Genomic DNA, 16,584 nt, shown 5'->3' on the forward strand with positions numbered 1-16,584 from the left:
CGGCCATCTCCCAACTTTGGTTTTGATTTCTGAAGCGGTCCTAGGCACTCCCTTATTTCATTCCATCCACCAACCACATTCCCTAATCTTTCCATCACGTTCAACATCTATCCTTTTTCTCTCGACTGTATCTTGTAGGTTTTTAGGGTATCTTGTAGGTTTTCCTGTAGTGGCTTGTCCTTAGTCTGAATTGAGGAAAGAGTCTCTAGAAAGCTAGCAAAGGGTCCATACCTGTCTCCCAAGCCTTCTGACCATTCACCATCATCTCCAAGCCACCTGCCACATCATCAAAAGAGATTAGATTTCACACTCTCACATGAAAAAAGACAAAAAGAAAAACAGATTCTTTTTATTCATTTTCAAGCACAGTAGCAGAAGGTTCGATGGTTTGAATCTGCATGCTTAGGAAAGTAGGATTGCATACATGTTAACTTAGCATTCTTTTGAAAAAAAGCCTCTTAGCAGTTAGTTAGAAAATGGTGTGTTTTAGCATTTGATTTCAATCTCTTTCCTTGTACATTATTTCTTGAAATAGGTTAAGGTTCCATTTCGAACATTTCATTCTTTGCAATTAGTTTAGGATTTGACTTCAGTACATGAACACCATTACATCATGACAACAAAGGAATGACACATTGTATGTCGCACATGTAGTGCTGATACCTCTTAAGTTTGTATGAACCCTCCGTTGATAATTAAATTTGGTAGCCTTGGGAGTTGCAACATTCTTGTTGCAATACCGAGGCTCATCACTTGTGGAGGACATTAGAAGGTCCTATTTTCTTCATTTTCAATTTGTTATATTCTCCCCTTGGAAACCTCTCTTTTAGGTAAGCTAGGACAATATCTCCCACTTCAATGTTTACCTTTTTCCTCTGTACATTTTCTCATTGCTTGTAGTTATTGCTTGTATCTTGTAATATTTGTTTTACTTGCTCGTGCAAATCACTCATGGATGTTAAAAAATCCTCTCCATCACCACTTCTATGCTCAATGTTTCCCAAGTCTCTTAGCTCACAGATTTCCCTCGGATGCATGTCATACAAGGTCTGAAATGGACTCTTTCCTGTGCTCCTATTTTGTGGGCCATTATATGAAAACTCATCCTGGGCTAGCACATGATACCACTGATTTGGTCGGTCACCTAGTAAACTCCTCAACAAATTACCAAAACTCCTATTTACAACCTTTATTTACCCCTCAGACTGTGGAAGATAGGCTGAGCTAAAATTTAACTTAGTGGCAAGTTTCTTCCATAGGGTTCTCAAGAAATGTTCGATGAATCTTGTGTCCCTGTCAAAGATTATACTTTTTGGAAAACCATGCAATTGAACAATCTCATCAAAAAAAAATTATCCACATTGGTAGCACCACTAGGTTTGAAACATAGAACAAAATGAGCCATCTTAGTAAATCTATCCACAACTACAAGGATTGAATCATTACCTCGTTGAGTTCTCAGTAAACCTAGAACAAAATCCATGCTCACTGAATCCTGAGGTCTATTGGGAATGGGCAATGGCATGTATAGTCTAGTATTTTGATTTCTCCCTTTCACGTGTTGACATGCCCTACACTTACTCATGTACTTTTGTACATCTGCCTTCATCTCATGCCAGAAAATAGAAGTTACTCAGCTGCCCAATTGTTTTCTCCACACCAAAGTGTTGAGCCAACCCACCATTATGCTTTTCTTGGACCAAGCTTTCCCGGATTGAGCAATTGAGAATACAAAATTGATTGTTCTTGAACAATAGCCCATCATGCAACATAAACTCTTTCCATTGAGTGTTGTCCCTATTGACTGGATTTTTACATGCCGCAAAAGATTATTTAAAATCAACAACAATGTCATATAAGTACTTGAAATAATAAAATCCTAAAATTTGTATTTGACTTTTTTACATGATTAAGCATCTCCTACTCAAGGCATCAACAACCTTATTTTCCTTTCCACTATTGTGCTTCAAAAGAAAAGTGAAATTTTGGAGGAACTCCACCCACTTTGCATGTTTTTTATTTAACTTACGTTGTTGCATAATGTATTATAAGGTAGAATTATCTGTGTATAGAACAAACTCGTTAGGCATCAAGTAATGCCTCCAATGCCTCAAAGCTTGAATCACCGCAAAAAATTATTTGTCGTAGGAAGAGTATTTCTATTTTGACTCATTTAAATTCACGCTGAAACATGCAACGAGCTTATATTATTGGCTCAATACACCTCCAATTGTTGTCGCACTAGTATCACATCTCACTTGAAAGGGTTGATTGAAGTTTGGAAAATTCAACATTGGCTTCCCAGTGATCTTCTTCTTCAATAGCTCATTTTCTTTTTGTTGCTGCTATACAATAAAATGGTTGCCTATTCTTCTTGATGGTGTCAATGATAGGTGCAAAAATTCCACTAAAATTCCTGATAATTTTTTTGTAGAAGTTGGCTAAGCCATGAAAACTTCTCGTCTCGAAAATATTCTTGGGTGAGGCCAATTTACAATTTCCTCTCTTTTCCAGATCTATTTTCAAGCCATACTTAGAAATGAAAAAACCCAAGTATGCAAGTTCACTCTTCATAAAATAACACTTATTCATGTTAATCAATAAATTTTCTTGCTACAATCTTTCTAAAACATACTTCAAATGTCTTAAGTGATATTCTTTAGTTTGAATGAGAATTAAAATTTCATCCAAGTAAACAATGACAAACTTACCAATGAACTCCTTCAAGGCTTCATTCATCATCTGCATAAAGGTACTGGGTGCATTTGAAAAGCCAAATAGTATGACCATCCACTCGTTCAAGCCTTCATTGGACTATAAAGTTGTCTTCCACTCATCTCATTCTCTTATCTGAATTTGATGATAACCACTTTTTAGGTCAATCTTTGAGAAGTAAGTTTCTCCACCCAAGCAATCCATCATATCATCCATCTGTGGCAATGGAAACCTATAATGAATGGCGATCTTGTTGATTACTCTAGAGTTAGTGCACATTCTCCATTCTACACCCTTCTTTGGACTTAATACTATAGGTACGATGCACAGACTCAAAATTTCTCTTATTATTGCTTTGTCCAACAATTCTTGGACTTGATTCCTCACTTCCTAATTCTCTTTGGATTTCGTTCGATATACAACCTTGTTCAGAAGACATGCTCCCGGTATCAAGTCTATGTGATGACTGATGCTTCTTTTGGGTGGAAAATCACTTGGAAATTCATCAACTACAATATCATGAAACTCATGCAACAACTGCTAAACTTCAATAGGTAAATCTACAATTTCAGTGTGCAGAAGTAGTACCTTTCACTTGCAAATCACTGCATAGCTTACCTCTTCTTCTTCCATCTGTTGTAGAAATTCGTTTCCACTAAGTAGCAGTGCTTCTGGGCTTCTTCTTTCAGGTGTAACTTCCTCTTTCAATGGTTTAAGAGTGTGCTTGATGCCATCCTTTTCGAACTTATAACAATTTCTCTCAACATCATGTGTCACCCTCCTATCAAACTGCCATGGGTGACCCAAAAGAATGTGACAAGAATCCATTCGCATTACGTCACAGAGAACCTTGTCTTTATACCTTCCTATCTGAAACTCAACTTCACATTGTTCATGCACCAACTATTGGTGTCCTTTTTGCAACCACGATACCTTATAAGGTGTGGGGTGACTAACCTTTTTCAATCCCAATTTTTCCACCATTTCTTACGAAACTAGATTGTCTGTACTTACGTTGTCAATCACCAATTTGCAACATTTTCCTTTTGCCTTACACATTGACTTGAATAAGGATTTCCTTTGGACTGGTTCAGCAGCCTCCTTTGCTGGTTTAAAGGACTTTGTGCATCATCAACACCTCTCGAGTCTCTGGCACATTCTCTACCTCAGGTACTTGTGCCTCTACTACTTTGGTTTAAGCTATGTATGCACCTCGTTGTCTCGTATTTCCATTCTCAAGACATTCAAAAGATCGGTGACCCAATTTTTTACATCTATAACACCGGTAGACAATCTGTCTCCCTCTTCATCTACCTCTACATCTTTGGTAAGGTCTTCCTCCTCTACTGCCACGTTCTTTCTATCACTGCCCTTTCTGATTTGAGTTGCCTTCATCAATTTTTTCATCATAAAAATTTCCTCTTCCATTTGTGTGTCCATTCCCTTTGGAAAAACCATGTCCTCTACCAGAAATTTCTTCCTAGCTATCTTTCCTTCTGCCTTCAAAGTGCACTAGTATGCTTTCTCTATTGTCCTTAGAGAAATTATGTTGATTTAATCTTGAATACCTAGCCTCAAACCATTGATATACCATGTTTTCTTTTCCTGGGTATCTTCTACATAGTCTACTCTCAAATTCACCTTGTAAAACTCTTCGGTGTATTCTCTCACTATAATTATCTTTTGTTTAATATTTTTCATCTTTTTTTTAAAGAGTTAGCTGGTAATCCTTCGACAAGAAATTACTCTTCATATTTGCTACCATTCTATCCTAGATCTTGATCAATGGTTTGTCCTTCTTCCTTCTTTAAGCCTGCACATTATCCCACCATAGTGTAGCATGGCCTTCCAACCTTGTCACAACAAACCTAACTCTCTTATCCTCATCAATTTCCTCGTACTAAAATTACTTGTCCATCTCACTGATCCAATCTAGTAGATTCTCATTTTTCAAACTGCCATCATAAATAGAGATTTCATGCTTTGGCCTTGAACTTGAGCCGAATACTACTCTCAATAACTTAATCTTAGTAACTTCTTCACCAGGAGTTTCTCCTTCTTCTTAAAGTTCCTCTGTGGCCTCACTAACATCTCCACCTTTAGGATCTCATTGTCTCTCTACTTCCATGGCTTCTAACTGAATTTCTAGTCTCCTTATCTCTTCCTAGAGTTCTGCATTTCCTGCGGGTAAGCCTCCTCGACCTCATGCCCTTCCTGCATGCCTATTCATCTCTATATATATAGAGACCAACAACATTAAGGCTCTGATACCACAAATTGATGGCTGCTATCTCAACAAACCACAATGTTGTTATTGGCTCTCTCAACAAACTACAGTGTTGTTACAGACTCTCTCAACAAATTAAAATATTGTTACAGGAGGAAAAGCAAAACCTTTCTCTCACAACAAACTACAGTGCTATTACAGGCTCTCTCAGTAAACTACAGTGCTGTTACCAACTCTCTCATCAAACTACAATGTGTTGGAGATAACACTAAGAGGTGGGTGAATTAGTATTATCAGATCAATAATTTTATTTCCCAAACAGATTTATATATGCTACTTCAATGAAATGAACTAGCGTGTACATGAAATTGTAATTAGAGAAACGAGCGTATATCTAGAGAACTTTTGATTTAGACAATTTATCATGCATCCATCTTAAACCACTACATCAATAACTTATTAGACAGTGCAATAAAATCAGAATAAAGCATCACACATAAGAAACACATATGAACACTAAGATTTAAGGTGGAAACCCAATGTGGGTGAAAACCGCCTGCTGTTGTTGTCTCTATCTTCTTTTAATAATAAGAAAATCTGTTTACATATTTTACTGGTGTATATTCATACCAGTACGCAAGCTTCTACCTGCAGAAGGTTACAACCTTCTCTCATTCTACAACTTCTACTAGAAGGGAGCTACAATCCCCTAGCTCTTGTACTAGCCAATATGTTTACTAGTACGTAGGTGCTAGCCTACAGAAAACTCCCCTCTTCCACCAGGGACCACGTTTCATGAATTTTCAAACTGGATGATCCCGACACATATCAAGACATATGATGACCTTGAATCATCAATAACCCATCAGAAATTTAGAAACTCAAACTTCATCAACCAACATGTAGTTAATCTAAAACAATCAGATCATTGTCATCAAAACACTATGCTGAACCCATAAACCTGTATCAACATTCAGAACCAACTGAAACCTCAAAAATTCTTGTGCCAGACTGTATACGCTACTTCAATGAAAAAAACCTGTGTGTATACGCTACTTCCTTCAGCCCAACCTACGTATACCTTAAAGATTTTAAATCATTAAATCTATGAATCACAAACTGTACTAACGAGTAGTGCACTGAACATCTGCTGTCAACTTACACAACTTTACTTGGGAAAGCAACAGAAAGCACTTCTTCTCACTTATACAATCAATCAAATATCGATCTCCTTAAGCATTCAGATTTACATTCAAATCTAAAAAGACTTCATTGATAGACAACAATAAAATAGCAGCAGGAATAAATCAGCAATACTAATCTGATAGATCAGTCATCTCTGAACATAAAGCCTTTGTTTTGTATACACTAATTGGAAGAATAGAACTTGCGTGTATACGCTCTTTTGCCGAGACGAACCTGCACACACACCTGCAAATATTAACTTAGAACTTTTCTAGAATTCCAAACTTCAGGCAAACCTAGATCATGATAGCTAACGAATAAAATAGATGAAAAACATCAGGTTTAGCCTCAACCAATATTAGATCATTCAAGAATAAGTCATTTTAGGTCACATGATGTTTATCCAATATTGAACTCAAGGTTCACATAAATATTTCAGATCTAGTCCCAAACATAACCATACAACATAAAATATACTTCAGATAAAAGTAGTCCTTAGAATCTTATTCACTTGCACACTGGCCTTATGATCCTCTCTTCCTTATATACTTAGATCCTTTGTCAATACCTCGGACCAAAACCACTTACAACCAATACCTTGGACCAAATACCTAGGGTCAATACCTCGGACCAAATACCTTGGACCAAATACCTAGGGTCAATACCTCGGACCAAATACCTTGGACCAATACCTTGGACCAAAATGCCTTGGACCAAAACCTTGGTTTTCCAACATGTACATGCTTTTCCTCCTGTGGGAGTGCGTGTATACGCATACACTCTTTTTGTTCTATGGACCAGCATGTATACGATGTTTTGAGTAAGTGAACCTGCATATACTTCTTAAAATTCTTTACATCAACCTTTTCCTTTACCTTCCTTATTCTGATTAGTAGACGTCAGTTCCATCTTCCTGTTCTTCTGTACCAGTGCCCTGTTACCTCTGAATAGACCTGATACACTGTAATTTTCCATATTACTTCTAAAATGATTCCTTTGAAATACCTTGCATTTCGTCACATCTGTAAACACAACTATCATGCATTCTATCACATCTGATACCTCTCCTATAGATTCATCTAGTTACGTGGATTCATCTAGTTACCATATACAAGTTAGTTGTTCTGCTGAAAGTGGGTTTCCATCAAGTACAACACACGCATCATAATGCCAACAATCTCCCCCTTTGGACTTGATGGAAACCATGTTGGTGTTGATTATGGCAAGCTATAGAAATTGTTAGAGATAATAACCAACACCAAAATTCTCTCCTCGTTTGACATCAAGGGCAAAGGGAAAACTAGGATACTCTTCATGTCTGAACAACTGAATATGATCATGCTCCCCCTAGGTACATATTGAATTCTCATGTTAAACTCCCTCTTTGAGCATGTTCTGATATAATTGTACATGTTGTGATGCACTAACCATCCATGCTCCCCTTGAGCACATGTAGAGTCTACAAAAATATTTTCCAAAACAATAACATGACCTTATAACTCAACTATGTGAATTTGATCTTCCTATCACCAATGACTCATACATAAATCAATCTCCCAATCAAGTGGGGATATACCAAATTTGACTCATCCACCCAACCAAGTGGGGATATACCAATTGTTTATACATGATAGAAATACAATAAATATTACATCATTCATCCCATGCAAAGTGGGGATACAAATTACATCATTTGTCCAATAGGACTCATTCAAATGTATGAGAAGTCATATCAGACCCTATATTTTTACATGACTTAAGCAAAAAATGGTTTAAATATCTGAAGCCATAGCTGGACTCAGCAACCATAATGCCAACAATGCAGAATGCGTGTGAAGGCTAATGATCCCTTGAACCTATGCTACTTGTGCATTGTTAACAAGTCATTAATCAAGGCATCTTTGTTAGTTAGATAAAAATTAATGAACAAAGCATATTGTTAGACTATAATCATCAACATCAGACAGAGCACCCATATCAAATACTGAACCACTATTTTTCCTGTCAGAAAAACATATACGTTTCTTCAGCCAAAGAAACTCATGTGTATATGCGACTATACTTCATGAGACCCGCGTATGATAACCTTCCTCTGAAAAACTGGATTTAATAGTAGGATGATGCAGCAACTACTCCCATATTTTATCTTCGATATTCAAATGTTTCTCTGGGTAGTGGTTTAGTGAATATATCAGCAACCTATTCTTTGGAGGGGACATACTCCAATTTGACCTTTTGTTTAAGCACTTCTTCTTGTAGAAAATGGTACTTGATCGGTATGTGCTTGGTCTTGGAGTGCGTAACTGGATTCTTTGAAATACTGATGGCACATGTATTATCACATAGAATGGAGATGGGTTGAGTACATGTGATCTAAATGTCTTGCAAAGTTTGCATCATCCAAAGTAGTTATGTACAACAAGATGCAAAAAACACATATTCTACTTCAGCTGTAGATAAAGAAATTGAGCTTTGTTTCTTATTAAACCAAGACACTAACCTGGAACCCATATAGAATGCAATACCACTTGTTATTTTTCTATCATCAACACTTCCTGCCCAATATGCATCTGTTTATTCATGAAGAGTAAGATATGCATCTCCAGGATACCAAAGTCCAAAGTCCTGAGATTCTTGAAGATATTTGAAAAATCTTTTGACTGCCTAAAGGTGTGATTCCTTTGGATTTTCTTGGAATCTTCCAACTATTCCTACCCCATGCATGATATTAGGTCAGGTCCCTGTTAGATGAAGCAGGCTGCCAATCATGGATCTGTAAGTTGGTTGATGTACTACCGCTGATTCATTGTTTGAGTTGAGACTGCATCCTGTTACCATTGGAGTACATATAGGTTTAGAATCTTCCATTCCGTACTTTTTCAAGATCTGGTTGAGATATTTGGTTTGTGAAAGAAAAATACAATCCTTAGTTTGTTGAACTTGTAGACTGAGAAAATAGCTAAGTTCACCAAGCAAGGACATTTCAAATTCTTGTTGCATTACTGAAGAAAAATTTTGACTCATGGATTCTTCATTTCTACCAAAAATGATATCATCAACATAAACAATAATAATTAGCAATTTATCATTTTCAATCTTTGTATATAAATTGCTATCTGTAGAACCTTTTGTAAAACTTTGTTGGTGTAGATATTTGTCAAGGCGGTAATACCAAGCCCTTGGAGCTTGTTTCAAACCATAGAGACACTTTTTGAGTCTGCATACAAGTTTTTCATCATTTCCAAGAATGAATTCTTCTAGTTGTTCAATATAAACTTCTCCTTCTAAATCTCCACTAAGGAAGGTTGATTTTACATCCATTTGGTATACTTTGAATTTATGAAAACTGGAAAGAGCAAGAAACATCCTTATGGCTTCGAGTCTGGAAACAAGTGTAAAAGTTTCTTCAAAATATATACCTTCTTGTTGAGCATACCCTTTACAAACAAGTCTGGCCTTGTTTCTAATGACTTCTCCACTTTCATTCAGCTTGTTCTTGAATATCCATTTAGTTCTTATAATATTTTTATCATGAGGTCTAGGAACTAATTCCCAAGTATTATTCTTTTCAATTTTCTCAAGTTCTTCATCCATGGGCTTGACCCAACATTCATCTTTGCATGCTTCATTTGCATTTTGAGGTTTAGTGGAGGAGAGTAATGTTAGATGGCTTGAGGTACCTGTAATAGTTCTTCTTGTCTATACACTAGCCTCCTTTTCCCCTAAAATTCGAGTTTCTAGATATTTTTCTAAGCATACTTGGATGGAGTCTTTTCTTCTACCATTATATCTTCTTCTGGTTCTTCATTGGTTTCTTCTTCAATATAATTTTTATTTGATGTGGGAAAGTAATCCCCATCTTCCTCATTGTCATAATATTCTGTTGATTTTATCTGTTTTGGATTTTTGCATGCTTCATCAACTACAACATCAATGCTTTCAACAATTTTCCCGAGTACTTTACTATAATATTTATATCCTTTACTTTTGGAAGAATAACCAAGAAGAATACCTTCATCTGCTCTGGGTTCAAACTTACCAAGTTTTTCACCAGTCCTTTTGATAAAACATTTGCTTCCAAAAACTTTAAAGTATTTTACAGTAGGAGTCTTACCATACCAAAGTTCATGTGGAGTTTGAGTGCTATTTACCCGAACATTTGCTTTGTTGAGAATACTCATGGGAGCGAATGCAGCTTCACCCCAAAAGGTTGAAGGAGTTCTAGATTTATCTAGCATGGCTCAAGCTATTTGTTGAACTATTTTGTTCATCCTTTCTACTACACCATTTTGTTGATGTGGTCTTGCAGTGGAGAATTCCCTTTTTATTCCGTGTTTTTCACAAAAGTCAAATAATTCATCCGATATAATTCCCCCTCCTCAATTAGATCTAAGGCATTTGATTTTTCGATCTGATTTATTTTCAACCAAAGCTTTGAAGGCTTGGAACCTTTCAAATGCTTCATCTTTATGCTTTAGAAGACCTATCCAACAAATTCTGGAAAAATCATCAATGAACAAAATAAGGTATCTTCTCCATGAGGTGACTTTTTCCTTGTTGGTCCACATAAATCAGTATGGATAAGTTCAAGAGGCTTACTAGCTGACCCTTCTTTTTCCATGAAGTGAACTCTAGTTTGCTTACCGATTTGACATGGTTTGCATATTGTATTTTATGGGATGCTGATATCTGGAAGGTCATGAACAACCTTGAGTTTGCATGCTTTTCTTATTTAAAAAATGCTTAGATGTCCCAATCTTCTATGCCACAACCAGTTTTCATCATTTTTTCTTAGATAGCACTATTGTTGTCCTCCTTTGAGTATGTATAAGTTGTTTGGAGTTCTTGTACCTTTGATCATGATCTCTCCTGTATCAAGTTCACGAACAACACATTTGTTTGATCGAAACACCACCTCATTTCCTTGATCACACATTTGACTAACACTCAATAGGTTATGCTTTAAACCATCTAGATACATAACATTTCGATGTTTAACCTTTTCTTTCAAGAAAACAGAACCTTTACCTTTTATGACAATTGGAGTGTCATTTCCAAATGAGACATTATGACTTTGCTAACAATTGTGATATTGCTCACTGGTCTTTGTTGCATCAAGATAACTTTTGGTGGAGATTTATGGCTTCTGTGATTGAGATTATTCTTCAGTATATCCAAGACCTGTCTTTATCAAAGGAGAATGTTGAACTTTGATAATTTCATTTAAAATTTCTGATCCTTTAGCAAATCTAAGAATGAGAGATTTTGTTTTCTCAAGATCTTTTCTTAGACCCATAGTTTCACATTCTAGTTTTTAATTATGTTTTTATCTTTCAGCAAGTTGGTATGTCAAGGTATCTATGATCATATTCTTTTCTTCTAAATATATTTTGAGTTTAGAGATTTCTTCATGAAAGTTTTCCTCTTCTAAAGCATCCCAAAAACCATCATTGTCATAAGCCAAGAGAAGTCTATAATCATCACTATTAGATAAACCATCACTACCCTCTTCTAAAATATCCCAAAAGCCATCGCTATCATAAGCCATGAGAAGTATGTATTCTTGTCGAGTTTCATCTTCATCACTATTAGATAAACCATTGCTATCTTCATGAGTATAGTAACTCCTTCTATTCACAACTTGTTTCCTATTCCCTTTTGCATATTCCTTTCCTTTTTCATATTTAACTTTATGAGGACATCTGGTAGCATAATGACCAACTTTACCACAAGCAAAGCATTTGAAAGGTAGCTTACCTCTAAACCTTCGAGAACCCCATTGAAGTTTCTTGACAAAATTTACCTCATCTTCTTCTTCTGAAATGTGTCCTAATTCATTTTGTTCTTCCTTTTCTTTTCCTTTTGCTGAAGATTTAAATGCGGCTTCTCTCATATCTAATGGACCTCCTTTTCTCATCTCAAAAGCAGTTAGGATTCCGTGAAGCTGTGTCATAGTGATATTCTACAGATCCTATTTTTCTTCTATGGTAGACACTTTTGATTCAAATTTAGCAAACAAGGATCTCAAAATTTTCTCAACCATGGTAACTTCCTTTATTTCTTCACCCAGATTCTTCATACAATTAACAACCTCATCTATACATAATAAGTAACTAGCTATACTCTCATCACTATACATCTTAAGAGTTTCATACCGAATTCTAAGAGTTTGAAGCTTAGCATGTTTTACTTGAGAGTCTCCTTCGTAGCTCTAAATGATTTTGTCCCATATCTCTTTGGCTGATTTGAGCTGCATGACTTTGACAAGCTTCCCAATAAAGTATTGACTGCTTTGGCATTGGTTTCATATTTCTTTTTCCTTGCCGTGTCTGTAGGAATTGTTGTTGGAAACTTATATCCTCCTTGCACAATTTCCCAGACATATGTTCCAAGAGATTGTAGACAGGTTGTGGTTCTTATTTTCAAATAAACAAAGTTTCTCCCATCGAAAATTAGCGGTCTGATGGATCCCATGCTTTCGTGATTATTCATATTTGATGGATCTTCCTTTAAGCGATCAAGCTTCTTCTAAAGGACCTGCTTTGATTCCAATTGTTGGAAATAATACTAAGATGGGGGTGAATCAGTATTATCATATCAATAATTTTATTTCTCAAATAGATTTATATACACTAGTTTAGTGAAGTGAACTAGCATGTACACGTAACTGTGATTAGAGAAACCAACATATATCTAGAGCACTTGTGATTTAGACAATTTTTCATGTGTTGATCTTAAACCATTACATCAGTAACTTAAAAGACAGTGCAATACAATCATAATAAAGCATCACATATAAGCAACACACATGAACACCAAAATTTAAGGTGGAAACCCAATATGGGTGAAAACCTCCTGCTATTGTCGTCTCTGTCTTCATTTAATAATAAAAAAATCTATTTACAATCTTGTACTAGTGCAGACTCATGCCAGTACGCAAGCTTCTACCTACAGAAGGTTACAACCTTCTATCATTCTCCAGCTTCTACTGGAAGGGAGCTACAATCCCCTGGCTCTTGTCCAAGCCAATATGCTTACTAGTACGTAGGTGCTTGCCTACAGAAAACTCCACTCTTCCACCAGGGACCAAGTTTCATGAATTTTTAGATTGGGTTCTCCTGGCACATATCAAGACATATGAAGACCTTGACTCATCAATAAACTATCAAAAAGTTAGAAACTCAAGCTTCATCAACGAACATGTAGTTAATCTGAAACAATCAGATCAATTTCATCAAAACACTGTTCTGAACCCAGAAACCTATATCAACATTCAAAACCAATTGAAACCTCAAAAAATCATGTGTTAGACTATATACGCCACTTCAAAGATGAAAACCTGCATGTATATTCTACTTCCTTCAACCTAACCTGTGTATCCCTCTAAAGATTCTAAATCATAAAATCTCTAAATTGCAAACTGTACCAACCAACAGTGTACTGAACATCTACTGTCAACTTACAGAACTTTACATGGGCAGGTAACAAAAAACACTTCTTCTCACTTATACAATTGATCAAATATCAATCTCCTTAAGCATTCAGATTTACATTTAGATCTAAGAAGACTTCACCGATAGACAATAGTAAAATAGTAGTAGTAATAAATCAGCAATACCAATCTGCCAGATCAGTCATGTCTGAACATCAAGCCTTTCATTTGTATACACTACTTGAAAGAACAAAACCTGTGTGTATACACTCTTTTGCTGAGACGAGCCCGCGTAGAGATCTAGAAATATTAACTCAGAACTTTGTTTCAATTCCAGACTTCAGACAAACCCAGATCATGATAGATAACGAATAAAATAGATGTAAAACATTAGATCTAGCCTCAACCAATGTCAGATCATTCAAGAATAAGTCATTTCAGGTCTCATCATCCTGATCCAATATTGAACTCAAGTTGCACATAAGTATTTCAGATCCAGTCCCAAACATAACCATGCAACATAAAATATACTGTAGATAGAAGTATTCGTTAGATCTTATTCACTTGCACATTGGCCTTATGATCCTCCCTTCCTTATATACTTAGATCCTTTGTCAATACCTCGGACCAAAACCGCTTAGGACCATTGCCTTGGACCAAATACCTAGGGTTAATACCTCGGACCAAATACCTTGGACCGAAATACCTTAGACCAAATACCTTGGACCAAAACCTTGGTTTTCCAACATGTACGTGATTTTCCTCCTTTGGGAGTGCGTGTATATGTATACACTCTTTTTTCTCTGTCAACCAACGTGTATAAGATGTTTTGACTAAGTAGACCTATGTATACTTCTTAAACTACTTTAAATCAACCTTTTCCTTTACCTTATTTATTTTTACCAGTAGACCTCAGTTCCATCTTCATGTTCTTCTGTACCAATGCCCTATTACCTTTGAATATACCTGATACACTATAATTTTCCATATTACTTCTGAAATGATTACTTTGAACTGCCCTGCATTTCATCACATCTGTAAGCACAACTGCCATGCATTCTGTCACATCTAATATCTCTCCTGTAGATTCATCTAGTTACATAGATTCATCTAGCTACCATATATAAGTGAGTTGTTCTGCTAAAAGTGGGTTGCCATCAAGTACAACACATGCATCATAATGCCAACACAATGTTGTTACAAGACGAACAACAAATTGTTTTTTTTTCAGCCACGTAGCCTCTAAAAAGATAGTTTAAAGATCCGTTCTTAACTCCCCAACTAAGGATCTTATTGGGAAGTCGCTCGCGAGGTACGAAATGGACCCCGCTCTACAGAAAACTTAGATGCTATAATTTTGAGTTTCATCCTCGTTTGATCATAAATTGACCCGCAAAATTGATGACAATTTTCCTTTACGAATTTACTATCTTCTGTTTGCTTGATACAGAGTGCTCTGTATTCTTGAATCTATAATGTAAAATGACTATTTCCAATACAAAATCTTGGATGAAAAGGTACGGGATTAAAAGATTAATTGAAATATGATTCTCTATGTTCTCATTTAAATGTAAATAATATAGACAATACAGTGCAAGAATTCCTCATTCAACACAACAATTCAAAGACCAGATCAATTTCAATATCCAGATATTAATATTAGGGTTCAAAAACCTCACAAACATATATGCAAATAACTCTCTCACACACACTTACAGATTCAATTTTCGGATACAAAAAAACATTGTTCCAAGAAATGTTGTTCAATTACTTCAATCACACACCAAAACTTCCAGCACCCAAAATGTTCCGCCTCTCCACATCAAAACTAAAAGCAACTGTCCAAGAAATGAGTTCATGGATGAGAACCAATTTTTCCTTAGCCCTAACTACCTACTAGCTATTAAATCATTTATTCTAATTAGATATTCCTAACTAATTTTAACTGAATATCAAAAACTTTTTCATAAATAAACTTTAAATGTTCTAGCCTTGACATGTGATCAATCCATCACATTGCTAGGCCCTTGGTCTTACTTTAATAAGTTATCATTTTTATGTGCTCGGCCTAATGCACCTACATCACATAGGGAGACATTTTACTCCTCTAGGGAAAAATTACCTATGAAATTAGGTTGTCTTAAGTGGTCGGTGCTCTGTTCAAGTCTTATTTAAGTTTGGAACAAAAAAAATCCTTAGCCATTACTTCTCAACTAAAGGGCTATTTTTTTAGTGAAGTAATCTAATTACATTGCATTGTGATATTCTCATTGGGAAATGACATGTTTGTTGCATAGTGATAATGGGAAGTATCTTACCAGAATAATGTATTTTAGAAACATTCTAGCTTTCTTTGGTGTTGTGGTTGTCATCAGTTCACCTACAAACTAAAATAAGCTTTTATATGAAATGACATAGGCCCTTTATATTGGATAATAGTGGCCCTTAGGAAATATTTTCAGTGAATGGACCAACAGGTGGGTACTATTGGATATCCATCCTTCATTCACAAACCCAAATGATATTATATTTGTTAATACATTTTGAAATTTGGCCCTTTTAAATGTTACAAGCCCCCCTACTACTGAAATTAAAAAAAACCTCACACTAATTTAGGACAATATCTTACTGACATGAAAACATTATTTTTGAAATGTGTTGTTGGGAGTATGGATACACCACCCTTTTCTTCATTGATTTTAGATCATGTGACTCCAAGCTTCGTCGTTGTGTTCAAATTGAGTTTAACTTCTGACAAGATTAGGATATGTAAAGAGTGATTGTCTCTTGAGTCATTTTGACCATTAGTCAAGATTGTGATCAATTGCTAACCTTGTACATATATGATTTGTTCATACTTTATGGCTTTCTTCCCATTACGAGGGACATAGATGTTGAGTGGGTTATTAACTTATTTTCGATGTTTAATAAATAGTGTACAACAATAACTCAACAATGGTTTGAAAAATAAGTCAGGAAAAAAGGGGAAAAAATGGAAAATTTGCAAAATTAGGAAATTAAGTTT

The sequence above is a fragment of the Pinus tabuliformis genome, chromosome 8 (genome assembly GCF_031772625.1).
Source record: "Pinus tabuliformis cultivar Carrire ecotype Pingquan chromosome 8, CPIR1, whole genome shotgun sequence".
In the NCBI taxonomy this organism is placed as follows: domain Eukaryota; kingdom Viridiplantae; phylum Streptophyta; class Pinopsida; order Pinales; family Pinaceae; genus Pinus; species Pinus tabuliformis.